The sequence below is a fragment of the Heptranchias perlo genome, chromosome 34 (genome assembly GCF_035084215.1).
Source record: "Heptranchias perlo isolate sHepPer1 chromosome 34, sHepPer1.hap1, whole genome shotgun sequence".
Taxonomy (NCBI): Eukaryota; Metazoa; Chordata; class Chondrichthyes; order Hexanchiformes; family Hexanchidae; genus Heptranchias; species Heptranchias perlo.
This window is the reverse complement of record NC_090358.1, coordinates 16,552,005-16,573,863: the sequence shown is the minus strand read 5'-3', so window position 1 is coordinate 16,573,863 and position 21,859 is coordinate 16,552,005. Positions and strand designations below refer to the sequence as shown.

The window sequence follows — 21,859 nt, the reverse complement described above, 5'->3', positions numbered from 1 at the left end:
GGCTTCATTACTTATGTAGGTTTGATACATTATAGTTGTGCAAGTCCTTTCAATCCTTAGTTCTTTGTTACAGGTGGACAAATTATATATTATATAAATACTTCATACTGCACTATTAATTTTTGGTGTTTTGTTTAATAAAGTGTGAATTTTCCACCCCGATTTGTTATGAGCAATCAAAATTGTTCCATCGCAAGTATATTCCGAGATTGATTTTTTTTTTAAGTTCATGCTATGCAATTACATATTTTGGTGGCATTTAGAGAACTCACAACTGAAGTACTCTGCAACTGCACTGACTTTTTATCACTTATGGAACATAATATACTTATGGAATTCACCACATATAGTAACATCCTCAACTGCAGTGTTGCAAAGAACATTATTCTTGGTGCCTTCCACTTCTGTGCAAAGGGCACATATTGGGACAAAGTAGTATGGACCAAGAACTGTGTATTCGACAACTGTTTTAAGTTAAGCGTTAAAGTAATATGTGATAAGTTGTAATCCACACACAACCATCAGGGGTAGTTCCACTAATCCTTTTTATTCAGTATATAATGTTAATGCATAAGAAATTTTGAGATCAAGCACATTTCTTAAAAGGAGAAGTGTATGCTGTCGAACAAAACAATATTAAATGTAAAGAGTGGTCTTACTAAACCTTTATCATAGTGTTATGCTATTAAAGTGTTGGTTAAAGGTGCCGTGGCAATTGACTTTCCATGCAGAAACCTCCCTAGTGTCACACCACAATGTACTACTTCGTTGACATTACAAGTGGGGAATGCTCCCAATAAACCATCATTACTATTCATGTCACTGAAGAATTGGAATGCCACACTGGAAATAGGTCTACACAAAACATGAATCCAAGAGTGCTTTTAACTAGTAGTTTTGCAACATACTGGAAACCACTGTAACAAGAACAAAGGCAAAACATTATGTGACACTGCAGCAGGATTGACAAAGCCTAGGCGCAAGTTGTGTGCACTAGGCTGCTCTGGAATGGTTCTCAGGCAGTTCGACACCCGCCGCTCCCATATCCACATGGTACTCCTTCGCGATCAAGAGAATGGCTTAGGAGCAAAGGATATGAAATTCACTGGTCTCCATACCAGTAGTAAAATTGATGTTTCCAAGAAAACATCAAATAAAATAAAGCTGAGCCTATTATTTTTCTTAACGGAACAAATCTACTTTGAACAAATTGAACTTCCTTTCCACCCCCCCTCCCAGACTTTCCTTCCACTTCAAAATCTTAAGACAGACGTATGGGTATGACTCAGTAAATACTGACTCAGGTGAAGCATTGTAAAGAGAATTGTGTTGATTTCCAATTCAGCTTGAAGTCCAAAAATAACAATTTACATTCATAAAACAAAAATGGTCAAGTCAAGTTCTGTAATGGAACCACAAAGCCTTTACTCAATCATGTATTTTTCCTATTTAGAATGCAATCTCACTGAACCAAACCCAATTATGGAGATTGAGATTCAGCAAATTCCAGGATAACTACTATTCATGTCACAGCATAAGCAGGTATCCGGACTGCCAAATCAATCACCATGAAAAATTGAAATGGTTGTAAAACTAGTTAAAACCTGCAAAACCAAATTGCTGGAAAGCATGAAATTGATCAAGAATTATTGCTGTCGGTGATTTAATTACGTTTTTTGTCTTCCTAATCTTATCCTGTGCATTTCTCCTTTAAGACAAAACCTTCATGTCGCCCACTGCCCCAGACTTCCAAGTCTCTGTTCAAGTTTGAAAATAAAATTGCATACAAAAGACTTTACTGGCAACTTCCAAAACATAAAAATTCCTAGCATCTCCGTAACATGAAAATAAAGTTGACACATGCTGCTATTCAGCTTGAAAGATTTCATTGAGTTACATCGAAACTACAGCACAAAAACATGCCACTTGGCCCAACTGGTCTATGCCGGCGTTTATGCTCCACATGAGCCTCTTCCTTCCCGACTTCATCTAACCCTATCAGCATCCCCTTCTATTCCTTTTTCCCTCATGTGTTTATCTAGCTTCCCCTGAAATGCATCTATGCTATTTGCCTCAACTATCCTTGTGGTAGCACGTTCAACATTCTTACCACTCTTTGGGTAAAGAAGTTTCTCCTGAATTCCCTATCGGATTTATTAGCGACTATTTTATATTTATGACCTCTGGTTTTGTACACCCCCACAAGTGAAAACATTTTCTCGACATCTACCTGGTCAAACCCTTTCACCTCTCAGCACTTCTCTTTTCTAGACAGAAGAGCCCCAGCCTGCTCAGCCTTTCCCAATAAGTATATCCTCTCAGTTCTGGCATCATCCTCGTGAATCTTTTTTGCACCTTCTCCAATGCATCTTTCTCCTTTCTGTAATATGGAGATCAGAACGGTGCACAGTACTCCAAGTGTGGTCTAGCCAAATTGAACAAAACTTCACTGCTTTTCAATTCTGTCCCTCTCGGAATGAACCTCAGTGCTTGGTTTCCCTTTTTTATGGCCTTGATAACCTGCGTTGCTACTTTTAGTGATTTGTGTATCTGTACCCTCGGATCCCTCTGCTCCTCTATCCCATTTAGACTATTATCATCCAAGTAGTATGTGGCCTCTTTATTCTTGGTACTAAAATGCACTATTTTTTTCTATTCGTTCATGGGATGTGGGCATCACTGACAAGGCCAGCATTTATTGCCCATCCCTAATTGGCCTTGAGAAGGTGGCGGCGTGCCACCTTCTTGAACCGCTGCAGTCCATGTGGTGAAGGTTCTCCCATAGTGCTGACAGATAGGGAGTTGCAGGATTTTCAACGAGAAAGGCAATATATTTCCAAGTTGGGATGGTGTAAAAGTTGGAGGGGAACATGCAGGTGGTGTTTCTCCCATATGCCTGCTGCTCTTGTCCTTCTAGGTGGTAGAAGTCACGGGTTTAGGAGGTGCTGTCGAAGAAGCCTTAGCGAGTTGCTGCAGTCATGGTGGTGAAGTGAGTGAATGTTTAGGGTGGTGGATGGGGTACCAATCTAGCGGGCTGCTTTGTTCTGGATGACGTTAAGCTCCTTGAGTGTTGTTGGAGCTGCACTCATCCAGGCAAGTGAAGAGTATTCCATCACACTCCTGACTTGTGCCTTGTAGATGGTGGAAAGGCTTTGGGGAGTCAGGAGTTGAGTCACTCATCACAGAACATCCAGCCTCTGACCTGGTCGTGCAGCTACAGTATTTATGTGGTTGGTCCAGTTAAGTTTCTGTGTTGTAGCTTTACCAGATTGGCACCTCATTTTTAGGGACACCTGATGCTGCTCCTGGCATGCTCTTCTACACTCCTCTTTGAACCAGGGTTAATCTCCTAGCTTGTTGGTAATGAAAGAGTGAGGAATATGCCGGGCCACGATTGTGCTGGAATACAATTCTGCTGCTGCTGCTGGCTTATGCTCATCTATATTGAAATTACACACCCATTCTGCAAGTTTATTAGTACCCTCCTGTATTTTGAAGCATTCTTCCTTTGTAATAACTACACCCCCCAATTTGGTGTCATCCACAAATTTTGAAATTGTACTTCCGATTCCCAAAACCAAATAGTTAATGTAAATTGTGATCAACAGTGGTCCCAGCACCAAAACCTGTGGATCACCACTTCCCACCTTTTAAGAACATAAGAAATAGGAGCACCCCTCGAGCCTGCTCAGCCATTCAATAAGATCATGGCTGATCTTAGACCTCAACTCTTTTCCTGCCCGATCTCCATATCCCTTGATTTCCCCAAGAGTCCAAAAATCTATCCATCTCAGCCTTGACTATATTCAATGACTCAGTATCCACAGCCCTCTGGAGTAGAAAATTCCAAAGATTCACAACCCTCTGCGTGAAGAAATTCCTCCTCATCTCAGTCTTGAATGGCCGACCCCATATCCTGCGACCACACCCCTTAGTTCTAAACTCTCTAGCCAGGGGAAACAATCTTTCAGCATCTACCCTGTCATACCCCCTCATAATCTTATATATTTCTGTAAGATCACCTCTCATTTGTCTAAACTCCAGAGAGAATAGGCCCATTCTACTCGACCTCTCTTCATAAGACAACCCTCTCATCCCAGGAATTAATCGAGTGAACCTTCGTTGTATCGCCTCCAAGGCAAGTATCCTTCCTTAGATAAGGAGACCAAAACTGTACGCAGTACTCCAGGTGAGGTCTCACCAAGGCCCTGTACAACTGTAGTAAGAGTTCCTTACTCTTGTACTCCACCCCCTTGCAATAAAGGCCAACATGCCATTTGCTTTCCTAAGTGCCTGCTGTACCTGCATACTAACCTTTTGCGTTTCTTGTATGAGGACACCCAAGTCTCTCTGAACACCAACATTTAATGGTTTCTCACCATTTAAAAAATATTCTGTTTTTCTATTCTTCCTACCAAAGTGAATAACCTCACATTTCCCCACATTATACTCCAACTGCAATCCTCCTGCCCACTCACTTAATCTGTCTTTATCCCTTTGCAGCCTGTCTCCTCCCCACAGCGCTGTGTATCATCAGCAAACTTGGATACATTACACTCAGTCCCTTCATCTAAGTCATTAATATAGATTGTAAATAGCTAAGGCCCAATCACTGATCCTTGCGGCACCCCACTAGTTACAGCCTGCCAACCTGAGAATGACCCATTTATCCCTACTCTCTGTTTTGGTCCTTTAACCAATCCTCTATCCATGCTAATATATTACCCCCCCGCAACCCCATGAGCCCTTAATTTGTGTAACAACCTTTTATGTGGCACCTTATCGCATGCCTTTTGAAAATCCAAATATACTACATCCACTGGTTCCCCTTTATCTACTCTGCTAGTTACATCCTCAAAAAACTCTAATAGATTTGTCAAACACGATTTCCCTTTCATAAAACCACGTTGACTTTGCCTAATCATATTATGATTTTCCAAGTGCCCTATTACCACTTCCTTAAAAATGGATTCCAGCATTTTCCCAAAGACCGATGTCAGGCCTGTAGTTCCCTATTTTCTCTCTCCCTCCCTTCTTGAATAGCAGGGTAACATTTGCTGCCTTCTCTGAGTACGTACCCTTAACCCCTACTCTTTTCTGTAGCCAATTTGCTATCCACTCTCCTACGGGTCCCCTGACCCCACATGCTCTGACTTTAGTAATGAGTGTACAATGCGGTACCTTATCGAAGGCCTTTTGAAAATCCAAATATATTACATCTACTACATTACCCTCGTCTATTCTTTCTGTTATTTCGTCAAAGAATTCAATAAGATTGGTTAAGCATGATTTTTCCTTCTGAAATCTGAAATTCTTTATTATATTTTCGTTCTCTAGATATTTTGCTATTACATTTTTGATAAAGATTCCATTATCTTTCCTACTACCAACGTTAAGCTAATTGGTCTATTGTTCCCTGGACTTGTTCGATCTCCCTTTTTAAATACAGGAATAACATCACCTGGCTTCCAGAGTGGTATAGTTGGGGATGTCTGGTAAGAACATACACAGGCTCAGCTGTGGCGTGCCAGCAGCTGAATGACCTGATGACACCCACTATGTTAATCCACATAAGAAGAACATGAATCTTGACAGCACTCTAGACTGATTCAAGATGCTGAATTTTTAAAGCTTTTATCAACTAACTTTTGAAAAACTAGATTTAATTTTTTTTCAGCATAATTTTCTTTCAACAAGGAGAAACACATGTACAATATGTATGCACAGCAATACAATAATCAAGACAATTAAATGTTTATTTCACAACAGAGGATAGCAAACGAGAAACTTAAGATATGACAATTTACAACCACATAAAATTATTCAAAGTGCCCCTGAGTATCAGATGAAAGTCTCCAAATCAAAACTCCTTGAATCCCAAATCATCATGGTCCTCTGAACAGGAATGTACCCAATTTCCCAGAAATTTGAACCACCCCCATTCATGGTGACCCACAGGTCAGTGCCTTATGATTATATCTGGCACAATGTACCCTACAAGACTGAAATAAAAGGAGAGACTAGAAATCTACTCAGTGATACTGGAAGCTTTAGCTCAAGTAAATTCACCGCAAACTTTCCTGATGTATTGTTACAATCTGTCGTTTTGTCTTACAGTGTACACAAGTTCTAGATACATATATCTGCATCATATGCTTTTTTGTTAGCATCCTATAAGTTTAAAACATTCGGGGGCCGGGGGGCGAAAAAGGGAACGAGAGATAAAGGAAGCAAGGAAACCAAGGGAAAATAAAAGTAGTAAACTGATCAAAACAACAGATATTTAGCTCCATGCTTGGAACCATCTGCATCTGTATTATTTTCAAAAGGCCTTAGCAACTTGATTGTATGATTAAAGAGGTATCTCAAGAGGTTTGGAGGAGCTTGAAGCTTGCTGATGCTAGCTATACACATTATAAATACCCACTCAGATATTAACTATAGGAGGAGGAAAGGTAATTTTTACTCAGTAAGCAAAGTCTCCATCCATAAGTCACTATGAACAAAAATTACAATTACAGGTACAATTATTAGTTTTAAGCCTATACTTCAAAGCGATAATCACAATTTTCAGCATTTTAATGAGAAATTGTGCTGTTTTTCTATATTAACTCTATATTTTCATCACTTTTTACTGAATTCAGATCTGGTAGTTGTGGTTACAGTAAAGTTCACAACTTTGGCAATTATTTGGAAGGAAAACTGTTGCCTTTTTAATCAAAGTTTTATTGGACATAGAATCAAAAATCCATCTACAGATAAAATTAATCATCAGTTAAAAAATAAGCAATAAAATATTTTGTGCATGTTTAAAGTTTAGCACAGTCTAGGTTTATAACATAAGCACTTATACAGCACCTTTAATGTACAAAATGTCTCAAGGCAATTTACAAAGTAGCAGTAAGAGAATGGAACATTGAGCTGGGACAAGAGTTTAGGGGGTGATTGAAAGCTGGAGCAAAAATATGAGTTTTGAGAAAGCATTTTTTTTTTAAAAAGAGATAAAAAGAGAGAGGCAGACAGGTTTCAGATAGGCGTTCCAGAGATCAGGGCTTAGGTGGCTTAAATCTCTGTCGCCAATGATGGGGGCAAAGGGAAAGCGAGATACACAGTTGTCCAGAGTCAGGAGGTGGAATGGTGCAAGAGAGAAAATAAGTCTGGAGAAGGCTGCAGAGGTAGGGCGCATAAAACCATTCTCTGGGACTACGCCATTGTAATGAAGTGTTTGATATACCAAGTCTCAACTGGAGAGAATGGCTCGTTATGATGATCCAAACTGGTCACCTGTCACAGTCTGGCTCACATCTGTCATAGCCTCACTAGCACTGGTCTTGTAGTGACCATTCCTTTCACTTTTACCATTGTGGTAAAGTCAGCATTTGTGCAACTGCTGTGCACAAACACATTCAATGATGTGAAAGAGCAGCAATTTCTCTCTTGTCTGTTTAGGACAGACAAGAGAGAAATTGGGCCGGTATCTGCTGAGTGCATTCACCCAGTGAGCTATAGTATCACCCAATGCAAGCATAGGCCATAGAAGTTGAGAGGATAAGAGGCAGTTCACTATACACCTGCAAATACAAACACCATTCACCAACAAACATGCACCACCCAACATATACAAATGAGGAAAGCCATTGAGCCCATTCTAGCTCATCCATCCAGAAAAAACTAGTCCCCCTTCACACCATCCAGGGTCTGTGCCTCCAATCCCAATCCATAAACCCAGTCTAAGTGTTAATCACCATACAAAGATCTTCCTAACATCAGTCCCAGATTGACCTTTTGTCAGTTTCTACTGTCTGTTTAACTTGAAGTAACATTCCAGATTTACTTTTCCTAAACTGTTGAACTATGATGTATTTTTCTTAGATCTCTCTCTCTTGCATTTTTTCAAGGTGGAATAGCCCAAGTTTCTTCAATCTTTCCTGACGATTAATACTTTTAACACTAGAGATTAGTATCCTGGCTTTTCTCTGCACTGCCTCCACACTCCCTGGCGTATTGGTGACAAAGATGTGATCTGACCAGAACATTTTACACTTTTAAGCATAATTTCCCCTGACTTGCACTCTACTTTTTTGGCTATAGATTCAGTATTCTACTCACCTTGTTAATTGTTACTGCACATTGATCATTAACATCTATTTTACTAAAACCCTGGATTTTTTTCCCCATTTTATCCATAATATTTTCTATTTATCTATATTAATTTTTTTATCTGTTACTGTTCTGCCCACGTACATATTTCACCTAACTCATTCTGAATGTCCCCGGACACCGCCTCAGATTTAACTCTTCCCACACCCGCTCAACTCCCTGTTTGGCATCATATGCGAATCTGACCAGTTTACGTTAGGCTTCCAAATCAAATCAAAGTTGTTAAGGTAAATTAGAAACAGCAAGGGTCCAGCATCAATCCTTGGAAAACTCTGCGTAACACTTTCCCTCCCTGACATTAATCCCTAACATGTACCAATGCTTCCTATCCTTCAGGCAATTTCTTATCCATTCCAGATTTCACCTTGAAACCTCACTGCTTTAAGCTTAAGTGTCAGCTTTTTGTGCATAACTTTGTGAAAAGCTTTTTGGAAGTCTGAGAAGACCACATTGCAGTGCTTTCCATCGTCCAGTTGGGAAGTCTCTCCAAAAAAAAATTAAGGAAGTTTGTTAAACAGCATCTTTCCCTCTAAATCTATGCTGGCTGCTATTTACTAGGTTCGTGTCATACTGGTAATCCTTAACTCTACTGATAAATGAATTCCATTATTTTACTTGGTATTGATGTGACTTCGCTCTATTCTGAAACCTTTTATTGAAAATATTGAGGCCACCTCCATTTCAAATGAATAAATCCAGCCGTAAATGGTTAGGTCCAGTTTCTATTCTCCATCTGGCCCCTTAACAGTACAGCACTGCCTAATGTTCCAGTAAGGTCCATTGAAGATTCAGATTTCCAGAAGAGGTTTCCAATGAAGATGCCCTTAACAGTTGCTTAGATGACCACTGCCATTTGAATGGCCTAGGGATTTATAACTGCTTTTATGTTGTGTTTAGTGGGGCACTACAGTTGCCAGCTCCCAACGTGTGGGCGTTCCAATTAAGTTAATTGGACCAGCCATATAAATACTGTGGCGACAAGAGGTCAGAGGCTGGGTATTCTGTGGCAAGTGACTCACCTCTTGACTCCCCAAAGCCTTTCCACCATCTACAAGGCACAAGTCAGGAGTGTGATGTAATACTCTCCACTTGCCTGGATGAGTGCAGCTCCAACAACTCAAGAAGCTCGACACCATCCAGGACAAAGCAGCCCGCTTGATTGGCACCCCATCCACCACCCTAAACATTCACTCCCTTCACCACAGGCGCACAGTGGCTGCAGTGTGTACCATCCACAGGATGCACTGCAGCAACTCGCCAAGGCTTCTTCGACAGCACCTCCCGAACCCGCGACCTCTACCACTTCGAAGGACAAGAGCAGCAGGTACATGGGAACACCACCACCTGCACGTTCCCCTCCAAGTCACACACCATCCCGACTTGGAAATATATCGCCATTCCTTCATCATCGCTGGGTCAAATTCCTGGAACTCCCTTCCTAACAGCACTGTGGGAGAACCTTCACCACACGGACTGCAGCGGTTCAAGAAGGCGGCTCACCACCACCTTCTCAAGGGCAATTAGGGATGGGCAATAAATGCTGGCTTCGCCAGCGACGCCCACATCCCATGAACGAATTTAAAAAACACAATGGCCCCGGCAGCTGGCACCAACCCCAGAGTAAACTTGCCTGTAAGGCTAACCCCTGCGAAAAGCTGTTTTATAAACCAAGTCTTCCCAGCAGTCAGCCTTAGCAAAATTAGCAAGTTAACTCCATGCTACAAGGCCCACATGTCAGGCTCCAGAACTAGCTGCGCCTCTAGCCAAGCTGTTCCAGTACAGCTACAACACTGGCATCTACCCGACAATGTGGAAAATTGCCCAGGTATGTCCTGTCCACAAAAAGCAGGACAAATCCAATCCGGCCAATTACTGCCCCATAAGTGATGGAAGGTGTCATCGACAGTGCTATCAAGCGGCACTTACTCACCAATAACCTGCTCACCGATGCTCAGTTTGGGTTCCGCCAGGACCACTCGGCTCCAGACCTCATTACAGCCTTGGTCCAAACATGGACAAAAGAGCTGAATTCCAGAGGTGAGGTGAGAGTGACTGCCCTTGACATCAAGGCAGCATTTGACCGAGTGTGGCACCAAGGAGCCCTAGTAAAATTGAAGTCAATGGGAATCAGGGGGAAAACTCTCCAGTGGCTGGAGTCATACCTAGCACAAAGGAAGATGGTAGTGGTTGTTGGAGGCCAATCATCTCAGCCTCAGGACATTGCTGCAGGAGTTCCTCAGGGCAGTGTCCTAGGCCCAACCATCTTCAGCTGCTTCATCAATGACCTTCCCTCCATTATAAGGTCAGAAATGGGGATGTTCGCTGATGATTGCACAGTGTTCAGTTCCATTCGCAACCCCTCAAATAATGAAGCAGTCCGAGCCCGCATGCAGCAGGACCTGGACAACAACCAGGCTTGGGCTCATAAGTGGCAAGTAACATTCGTGCCAGATAAGTGCCAGGCAATGACCATCTCCAACAAGAGAGAGTCTAACCACCTCCCCTTGACATTCAACGGCATTACCATCGCCGAATCCCCCACCATCATATTCCTGGGGGTCACCATTGACCAGAAACTCAACTGGACCAGCCATATAAATACTGTGGCGACGAGAGCAGGTCAGAGGCTGGGTATTCTGCGGCAAGTGACTCACCTCCTGACTCCCCAAAGCCTTTCCACCATCTACAAAGCACAAGTCAGGAGTGTGATGGAATACTCTCCACTTGCCTGGATGAGTGCAGCTCCAACAACACTCAAGATGCTCGTCACCATCCAAAATAAAGCAGCCTGCTTGATTGGCACCCCATTCCACCACCCTAAACATTCACTCCCTTCACCACCGGCGCACAGTGGCTGCATTGTGTACCATCCACAGGATGCACTGCAGCAACTCTCCAAGGCTTCTTCGACAGCACCTCCCAAACCCGCGACCTCTACCACCTAGAAGGACAAGAGCAGGCACATGGGAACAACACCACCTGCACGTTCCCCTCCAAGTCACACACCATCCCGACTTGGAAATATATCGCCGTTCCTTCATCGTCGCTGGGCCGAAATCCTGGAACTCCCTTCCTAACAGCACTGTGGGAGAACCGTCACCACACGGACTGCAGCGGTTCAAGAAGGCGGCTCACCACCACCTTCTCGAGGGCAATTAGGGATGGGCAATAAATGCCGGCCTCACCAGCGACGCCCACATCCCATGAACGAATAAAAAAGAGATCCTAGCATCCCACTTAATGCAATATAAAAGAAGTTTTAGTACTAAGTATAATGATGGGATATTTCTCGCATCACTTTAGCCATTTAAGTATATTATGGCGAGTTCCATAGATTTTTGGACTCCAAGGTAATCAAGGGATTTGGGGATCGGGTGGGAGAGTGGAGTTGAGGTCGAAGATCAGCCATAATCTTACTGAATGGCGGAGCAGACTTGAGGGGCTGTATGGCCTTCTCCTGCTCCTAGTTCTTATCTTCTTACGTAGTTCCAAAATGCTGGCAGTATCCTGGAATGTCAACAACTTGCATAGCGCCATCAAGAGCCATGTCTGTCTCCAAACTGAAACCATGTATAAATCAACACAACACTTTCACAAGAAGCTCACATATGTCATGCCGCTCCTTCAGCATTTCCTAATAAATAAAGTGACTCCAATGTGTATTTAGTTAAGGAATAGACTGGTTGTCCCTGGCCTTAGTTACACCATTACTTAAAACTATTTCTCCTGTCCTTTATAAAACCCAACATTAAGGGAGAAGGTTTCCTGTACGAACCTGTTTCTAAAGAACAGGCTTATGATTTCATTATAAATAGCTCACAATGTTATTTCCCCAAAATAACAGATGCCAACAGATTACCTGAATTGAGTAGTTCAGATGTTTAAAGCTCTAGTTGCAATTCACATTATCAGAATCCTGCATTTCAAGTATCATAGAATCATAGAAAGCAACGGAGAAGGCGGCCATTCGGCCCATCACATCCGTGCCAGCTGAAAAAGAGCTATCTAGCTTAATTCCACTTTCCAGCACTTGGTTCATAGCCCTGTAGGTTGCAGCACTTCAAGTGCACATCCAAGTACTTTTTAAAATGAGTTGAGGGTTTCTGCCTCTACCATCCTTTCAGGCAGTGAGTTCCAGACCCCCACCACCCTCTGGGTGAAAAATGTTTACCTCAGCTCCCCTCTAATCCTTCTACCAATTACTTTAAATCTATGCCCCCGGTCACTAACCCCTCTGCTAAAGGAAATAGGTCCTCCCTATCCACTCTATCTGGCCTGTCTAGTCCCGTCAGTTTTATATACCTCAATTAAATCTCCCCTCGCTTCCTTTGTTCCAAAGAAAACAACCCCAGCCTATCCAAGCTTTTCTCATCGCTAAAATTCTCCAGCCCTGGCAACATCCTTGTAAATCACATCTTTCCTGTAATGTGGTGACCAGAACCATACACAGTACTCAAGCTGTGGCCTAACCAATGTTTTATACAGTTCTAGCATAACCTCCCTGCTCTTATATTCTACGCCTCGGCTAATAAAGGAAAGTATCCCATATGCTTTTAAAGTACCTTATCCACCTGTCCTGCTCCCTTCAGGGTTCTGTGGACATGCACTCCAAGGTCCCTTCGTTCCTTTGCACCTCTCAGTATCATCCCATTTATTGTGTACTCCCTTATCTTGTTTGCCCTCCCCAAATGCATTACCTTACACTTCTCTGGATTAAATTCTGCCCACCTCACCAGTCCATTGATATCTTCCTGCAGTCCACAGCTTTCTTCCTCACTATCAACCACACGGCCAATTTTTGTCTCATCTGCAAATTTCTTGATCAAGCCCCCCACATTCAAGTCTAAATCATTAATAAATACCACAAAAAGCAAGGGACCGAGTACTGAGACTTGCGGGACCCCACTGGAAACAGCCTTCCAGTCGCAAAAACATCTGTCAACTATTACCCTTTGCTTCTTGCCACTGAGCCAATTTTGGATCCACTAGCTACTTTCCCTTGGATCCCACGGGTTTTTACTTTTTTGACCAATCTGCCTTGTGGAACCTTGTCAAAAGCCTTGCTAAAATCCACATACACTACATCAAACACATTACTCTCATCGACCCTCCTTGTTACCTGTTCAAAAAATTAAATCAAGTTAGTCAGACACGAACATCCCTTAACAAATCCATGCTGACTATCCTAATGAGGGGCACAGATAAGGTAGATAGTCAAAATCTTTTCCCAAAGGTAGGGGAGTCTATAACGAGGGGGCATAGATTTAAGGTGAGAGGGGAGAGTTACAAAAGGGTCCAGAGGGGCAATTTTTTCACTCAAAGGGTGGTGAGTGTCTGGAACGAGCTGCCAGAGGCAGTAGTAGAGGCGGGTACAATTATGTCTTTTAAAAAGCATTTGGACAGTTACATGGGTAAGATGGGTATAGAGGGATATGGGCCAAGTGCAGGCAATTGGGACTAGCTTAGTGGTATAAACTGGGCGACAAGGACACGTTGGGCCGAAGGGCCTGTTTCCATGTTGTAAACTTCTATGATTCTCTGTCTTGCCAAATGACAATTTATGCTGTCCCTCAGAATCGATTCCAATAATTTGCCCACCACCGAGGTTAGACTGACTGGCCTATACTTACTTGATCTCTTTCTCCTTTTTTAAACAACGGTACAACGTTAGCAGTCCTTCAATCCTCCGGCACCACGCCTGTAGCCAGGGAGGATTGGAAAATGATGGTCAGAGCTTCCGCTATTTCCGCTCTTGCTTCTCTTAGCAGCCGAGGATACATTTCATCCAGGCCTGGCAATTTATTTACTTTCAAAGATGCTAAACCCCTTAATATTTCCTCTCTCACCATGTTTATCCCATCCAATATTTCACACTCCTCCTCAACTACAATCTCTGCATTGTCCCCCTCTTTTGTGAAGACAGACACAAAGTATTGATTAAAATCCATACCTACATCTACCGCCTCCACACATAGGTTACCATTTTGGTCTCTAATACACCCTACTCTTTCCTTAGTTATCCTCTTGCTCTATGTATTTATGCAATATTTTTGGGTTTTCCTTAATTTTACTTGCCAGTATTTTTTCATGCCCTCTCTTTGCTTTCCTAATTTCCTTTTTAATTTCACCCCTGCACTTTCTGTACTCCTCTAGGCTTTCTGCAGTATTGAGCTCTTGGTGTCTGACATAAGGTTCCCTTTTTTGCCTTATCTTACCCTGTATGCTCCTGGTCATCCAGGGGGCTCTAGATTTGGCAGTCCCACCCTTTTTCTTTGTGGGAACATGTTTACTCTAAACCCCTTGAATCTCCCCCTTGAATGCCTCCCACTGCTCTGACACTGATTTACCTTCAAGTAGCTGTTTCCAGTCCACTTTTGCTAAATCACTTCTCAGCCTAGTAAAACTGTCCCTTCGTCAATTTAGAATTTTTATTCTTGTTCTATCTCTGCCCTTTTCCATAACTATGCTAAATCAAACTGAATTATGATCACAAGCATCAAAATGCTCTCCCACTGATACTCCTTCCACCTGCCCAGCTTCATTCCCTAAAACTAAATCCAGAACTGTCCCCCTCTTGTTGGGCTTGCTACGTACTGGCTAAAAAAGTTCTCATAAATGCAATTTAAGAATTCTGGGCCCTCCTATACCACTGAATACTATCATATCTCCCTGCCATCCATCATTACCCTATATTCGTTTTTACAAAGTACAAGAAATAGTCACAGCAATACATATTCTTCAGTGTAATGCCATTTATATCTATCTCCAATCTGTTTTTTAACCTATACCAGATCGGTAACGGGCAAGATTGATGGCAGACCTAAGAGGTACACTGACTACTGTAGCAATACCAGCTTTTCTGTGGTAGCTGAATGCATGGAAAAAAGAGGCACTATACTTAGATATGGAAAATTAGCATCAAAGGTGACCTTTCCTAAAAGATTACGCTAAGCCTACCCATCCAGTAATTGTTGCTACTTACTATGCAAATCATATAAATACAGGTGGTACAAGAGGTTGCACCCAATTTCTTCCCAAGTGCTTCCAAGTTTATAATTTTGACCTATGAATATGGAATTTACAGTTTGAAAAACACATTAAAATTATCCTTCATTGCATTTGTCCTTGGTGCAGGACAACAATCCACAAATACTGTTCATGTGTTAATTAAGCGGGATAAACCAGTTAACTGTTTGAAGGATAAATCTGAAACTGAAGCTCATCTTCCAAAAACTCAATCCAAAATTCAAATAACCATTTCAAAAATGTACTTTAAAAGTTTTTTTAAAAAAGGAAATGACCAATGTATTTCGATAAATAACTGCTTCATGTGTATTTTAAACAGAGTTGAGCTGGATAACGTTAATCACCAATTGGATATGAAATTACAAAAAAGTAGTAAATTATTAAAAGACATTTTACCCACAGCAAACTCAGATACTAGATTCAGATCATAGATTTTACTGCCTAATGAGATATGGTGGCCATAGGTTCAAATAAAAACATACCAACAGTTAGAAAGGATTAAACATCAAGAATTTGCAATTTTGAATAAAAAAATACAAGCATATGCCAAGTTGTCAGTTTATTCAACACAGGTCACTTTCAAGATTTCAAGCTTGTCATTATTTAAGTAAGGCTATAAGTTTACTAAACACCCTAAATATTAAATACTAAATATTAAAGCTTTTTAAAAAAAGTTACATTCAGCAGTTGCAAATTACTTTTCTTGGCTACGGCCTGGGATCAGCATGCATAGTCTTGCCCAGAAACCATAATCTCAAGAAATATACAAGTTTTGTTATAACTATATGAATTACTGCTTTTAGCATGTCCTTTCTTTACATCCCTTTCCCCTAGTTTGCTTTACAGATTCTACATTGTATTTGTTTTGTTTTCATTTTCTAGTTCTTTAAATCAAAACAAATCTTGGTCAAAATTGAATCCACTTGAAAACTTTTCCAAGTTTATTCTCCAACCAGAATCAATTTGTACAGATACTAGCCCATTTAATCACTACAAAATATTGTCTACTTGTCCAGAACTGCAATCTAACTCAACAACAACTTGCAATTATTTGGCAGCTTTAATGTAGAAAAACTTTGCAAGGCACTTCCGAGGTGTGAGAAAAAAAAGACCAAACCAAAGGAGTGATTAGCAGGGGTAAACAAACACTTCGTCAAATTGAGTTTTAAGGGGGGTCTTAAAGGAGAAAAGGGAGAATGGAGAGGCAGAGGACTTTAGGGAGTGAATTCCAGAGTGGGACCCAGGTGGCTGAAGGCATAGCCAGCAATGGTGGAGCAAAGGGAGGGGAGGATGTACAAGAGGCCAGGGTCAGAGCAACGGACAGTTTGGGCGAGCAATGGGACTGCAGAAGGTACAGGGATAAGCATGATGGATTTAAACACAAGGATGAGAATTTTTAATCTAAGGCATAGGGGTCAATGGAGGACAGTGAGGACAGGGGTGGGGGGGGGGGGGGAGGGGAAGATAGCCTGTTGGCCTTGGGGCAGGATAGGATATGGGCAGCAGAATTTTGGATGAGTTGAAGTTTATGCAGGGTGAAGCATAGGAGGCTGTCTCAGAAGGCGTTGCAATAATCCAGTCTGGAGGTGACAAAAGCATGTATAAGGGTTTCAGCGGCAGATGGACTGAGGTCGGATCAGAGACAGGCAATGTTAAGGAGCAAAATAGGTGGTCCATGTGACAAAGAATATGGATTACAAACTTAGTTCAGGGTCAGACAGGTCACTGAGGTTGTGAACATTCTGATTCAGCCTCTGTATGAAGTTACATTTCATCCAAGACTGGATATCAGGGAATCTAAAAGCACAGAGTAGTTAACAGTAGAACCAAACAAAGGTAGTCCCATGGAGCTGGTCATTGTAGGAGGCATTGGGAGTAGGTTGGTGTTGTCTTTTATATGTGCCCATTTACATTGTGCTGAAAATGTATTGTTTATAATGTGGAGCAGACACATGAATTTTGCATTCACCATTTCTCCTTAGTCACAAATGTGACCAACACTAATCTACATGCATGAATTTCACAAGTGCAGTCAGTAAAAAGTTGTTTACTAATGCGAGGAAGGTCATTTTGAATAAGCAATGCCAAAGGGCAGTGCTGGCCCCTTTAGGCAAGCTGAAACCTCAGCCCACTTGTCGACATCCCATATGGTCAAGCCTGACCTATATGCCACCAACACATGCTGTTTATATTTACCACGGTCAGTAGTATGGCTTAAAGACAATGAGCAAAAACCCTGTACAAGAAGATTGCTCTTGCTGTTAATCACAGTTGTGATGTTTATACAAAGGGTTGTCTCCAAAGATGCTTTGGCCAGCCAAGAAAGCCAGGTAATAGAAAGGAGCATAAACCATGTAATGTAAAAGGATTAGTGAACACCAAATTTGCTTGAATTTGTTAGCTCTGTAAATATAAATGAGATTCAGTATGCCTTGTGCAACTTTATTACAATGTAAATATGACACATTAGTGGGCCCACAAACTCTAGTAATTTCTAAATTGCTTTATATCTCATACCTTTATAAAACCATGAAGGCTGCCCTGATGATTCAGTTGGTACATTCATTGCCCAGTGAATCATAAAGGCCAGATAGGTTCCAGATTCAATCTCTGGTCTGCACTGAATTAATCGATCTCAGTAGAGCAGTAGCTGGGGTACTACAATTGACCTGGGGGCCCTGCTGTTTCACATTCTCCTTTGGGAAGTACACGTCACTGAAATTCTGCAAACATGCTACCTTGTTAATTAAATGACCTGTGTTAAGTTTAGATCAAGCACAAGAGAAATGATTCATAGAAGTTCATCGGACTGAGTTTTCTTGGTCCCCTTTGCCCGGGTGCTTTGGGCGGCTGGGGTGGTGGGCGGAGGGGGGAGAAAAGAGAATAATCAGCCCAAAGCATCACACTGTCACCTAAAGGTGACCCTGAAAACGGACGCCCAACCGAGATAACAGGAAGGGGAGGCTCGAGCGCTGGAAAAGTTACGTGCCATGCGCTGATAATATCATCGAGTCCATTGCAGGTGCAGACTCAGCTCTGCCCTGCCCTCCTGCCCCAGGTAGCCCCAGACATTACAGAACATAAAGAGGACAAGGACTTGAAAGAACAAACCTCCAGCCCCATTTTTCTTGACCTTTGTGCCTGGGAAATGGGTGTTTTCTAGTACAAAAGTCAGGAAAATTAGCACTCTTACCTCCTTTCTTACACTGTAGACATTTTACTGTCACATTGCAAAACAGCTGTTAATATCTTAAAGCTCTATATCATTAGACAGCAGAGATTCCATTACAAATGAGGTAAAATAAACAGCAAAAAAGTTACTTGATCCGGGTTAATGCCATTGCACTGTAAGATGATAAAACAGAATGATTAAAAATTGAAACAAAATTCTGAGTTGGACCAAAAGAAAAATGAACAGCAATGACAATTAAGAATATGAGAAAGGAAATGGGGGGGGGGAAATTACATTTAAAAGCCAAACAATAAATGGTACAATATGTGTCCTAAATATACACATGGCCATAAATCAAAGCACAAAGAGTTCAACTGTGGACAATCAAACTTCAAGCATCACCTTCTACAACAATTAACTTTTGTTCAGCTGCCACTTTTCTTTTCACAGCCTTTTTCTTTTTCATTTTTTTTTGAGAAGCTTTACAATAAAGTGGGTACAAAGTATACTCTAGGACAGGAAATATGAAACTGAAAATGGATACAATTTTAACGTTAGAACTCACAAAGTTAACTCAGTAAACAGTCTCACCAATTTCGTGTGTGTGTAAAGTTCTCAACATATTAGAAACACCTAGAATCAGCCTTAACCAAATTTAAATCAACAAATACTCATTTCAACCATTTCTAATGCTTTCAAATTTGACGAGTTCAATTATTTATTAAAATTAAGATTAAAAAAAATTATAACAAGTACCATGTTACTTGAAAAAAATTAATGTTAAAACCTCTGGGATTTTTAACAGAAGACAACAGCTTCTCAGACATCTCAACAGCCCTTCCTACTTTGAAACAAATCCCTAAACAATTCTGAACTTTAACAGAAGATCTTCACTTTGAGACTCATGCCTGATTTTGACCACGAGGATTTACTTTATATCCACATGTGGGTTATGTGACTCTACTCGCCTCTCATCTCATTAATACCTTTACTAGCAAAATGAAAATAAGATCAACAATTTGTCTACATAAACTGGGGCTTAATTGTTACAACCAAAGAACTGCAATCTTACCTTCAAACTGGCTGTATTTTTGATTCTTAAAGAAAATTTGATTTTTTTTTTCCCCCTAAATTAGTGGTAGAATTGTCATCTAATCTTGGCAGGTCAGCTGTTTCCGTTTACTTCCTATATTTAGGATTAGTTCAATCATTCCCATTTTCAGGAAAAAAAAAATCAAAAAATGTATTTTCGTTTTATCCTCTCTTTTCTCACCAACTTTTCCTCCCCTGCCTCTCCTGAAGATGTTAACTATTTTCTGGGGTATAATTCCATACTTCAGTCAGTTTGTCATTATTCATGTGCAAGCCCAACTATGAATGTCTTCACGGCCAAATATTATCCCATCTGCAATCACGCTCTTCAGGCAGCAATCAAAACGGGAACCTTAGCCAATTTCAATTCACTTACCCAGAGAACTAAGACCATTTGTAGTGCCCCACTGTTGCCTAGCAAAGATCAGTTAACTAAGCACGAAACAAAGATTTTCCTAGTCTACAAGGCTCAACTACTCACTTGGCATCAGGACTGCAAGTATTTTAAATTATAAAAAATACTTCCACAATCTGCAACTCATCTTAACAACAATACTTTTTAAAAATTGATAAAAGTCTACCAAGTTAGGACTGAATTATGTTGATTAACATTCTTTCCCGTCTCAACCTTGGAATTAAAAAAATTCAATAAATTGTCAGTCCATATTTGGAGTATAAATCTTATTGGGCTAATATCTGCCATCCTCAAAAATTAAAACGTTTGCTCATTTTGAAGAATCTGTTATTTTTAGGGGAAAAAATCATTATGGGTCTACTTCTGGATCCATTCAACAAGAGACTCATTTAAATTACTTCGATGTTTATTAGACAATTTAAATAATGGGAGATAAGGGTAGCGTTTCCAAAGTTAAGCCTTTCAATACACATATAACCCACATCCAGAAAAGCGCCAAAATCTCTTTAAATCAGCAGTTCCGTCCGAACAGTTCAATTGGTGAGTCGTTAGTTTACTGAAGTGTATATAAACTAGATAGAGTATGAAGCGTAGACACACACGTCACCAAAATAAACAAGCACTTCAGAAACCAATACAAAAACGCAGTAGTATTCCAATTATAAGTAATCAAGTACAGTTCCGTATAATGTGAGTAACCGTTTTACAACTATTGGTGACCCACGTTTTCAGGAGAAATCGTGTACCTGCCACCGTTACTCTTTACAATCGTAAGTTCACCATCATATTTGGAGAAATAAAACCTGCGACCAGCCACACAGCATAACTGTCAAAGACGGCTGGTAATGCACGTGTTTTCCTCCTTTGTATCATGCAAGTTACATTAGGATATGGTAAACAGCTGAGTGAGTGTGTTTTTTTGCACCCGCTATGGTGGAAAACAGCTATTCCTCCACCGATAGGCGGACAAAACACCACAAGCGGCGGCGGCGGCGGCAGCAGCCGATCCAGCTCAGATCGCCCATCCCCGCGCTCTTTGCATTTTCTATTTTCTGCTGGTCGTGGTGCAGCAGCCGCAGCGGTTTTACATAAATAACCTTCCCGGAAAAAAAAAATCAACCCACAAACCAAAATAAATATAATCAGAACCATCAGACCACAGGGGAAACAGACTACACAATAAAACGACGAGGGCTAATTAAATTGTGAGTCAGCCGCCGACGGCGCACTGCTCTCCTTTTAATCTCTCGCCGTCCGGTTGTTTCGGTAAAGCAACAACAACCAAACATGGCGCCCACGATCCATCCGCCAGCTCCACAGGCCCGATCTTTGGAGCCGGCTTTCGGACAGCGCGGCGGCCGCTTACCGCTGCCCCCGAGCGCCACCGGGCCGCGGCCGTGCACCTTAATAATGAATAACCGTCAGAAAGAGTGACTCACCGCGTGCTTATCCCGGGCTAAAAGCGGAAAGTGTTACTACAGTAATCCGCCAGCATTTTTTTTTTGCTGCTTGTGCGCACTGGGGAGTTCGCCTGAACCCGCCAGAGGATCATGGGTAACAGAGGCAGCCCGTGCGATGGTCGGCGCGCGAAGCGTCTGCTCTGCAACGTGCCAGCCTGCAGCAGGGCATGAGGTACAGTCACGGAGCAACTCATTGCAAACCCACCTCCCACCCCAGTAACCGACTGATTACTCTCCTCCCATTCTTACCCAGCTTTTTAAAAATGCAACTGTTGCTCTGCGATCGTTCTTTGCCTAAGTTGGCAGCAGGGCATGAGGTACAGTCATCACAGAGCAACTCATTGCAAACCCACCTCCCACCCCAGTAACCTACTGGTTCCCCTCCTCCCATTCTTACCCAGCTTTTTAATAATGCAACTGTTCCTCTGCGATTGTTCTTTGCCTAAGTTGGCAGCAGGGCAGCCTGGAGCATGGCATGAGGCTATAGTCACAGAGTAATTCATGCCCCGATAACGTAATAATCCCCCCCCCCCC

General features: G+C 41.7%; 1 protein-coding gene across 4 annotated transcripts in view; it reads right to left on the bottom strand.

Moving 5' to 3' along the window:
* Positions 1-21,392, bottom strand: part of znf280d (zinc finger protein 280D) — a 100,422-nt gene extending 79,030 nt beyond the window's left edge. For 3 of the 4 annotated variants that reach the window (XM_067971520.1, XM_067971521.1, XM_067971522.1), the window contains exon 1: positions 21,305-21,392. The gene's annotated coding sequence lies outside the window, so the exon portion shown is untranslated. The remainder of the gene's footprint in view (positions 1-21,304) is intronic. The other variant, XM_067971523.1, reaches the window with a different exon arrangement.
* Positions 21,393-21,859: the final 467 nt, after the last annotated feature.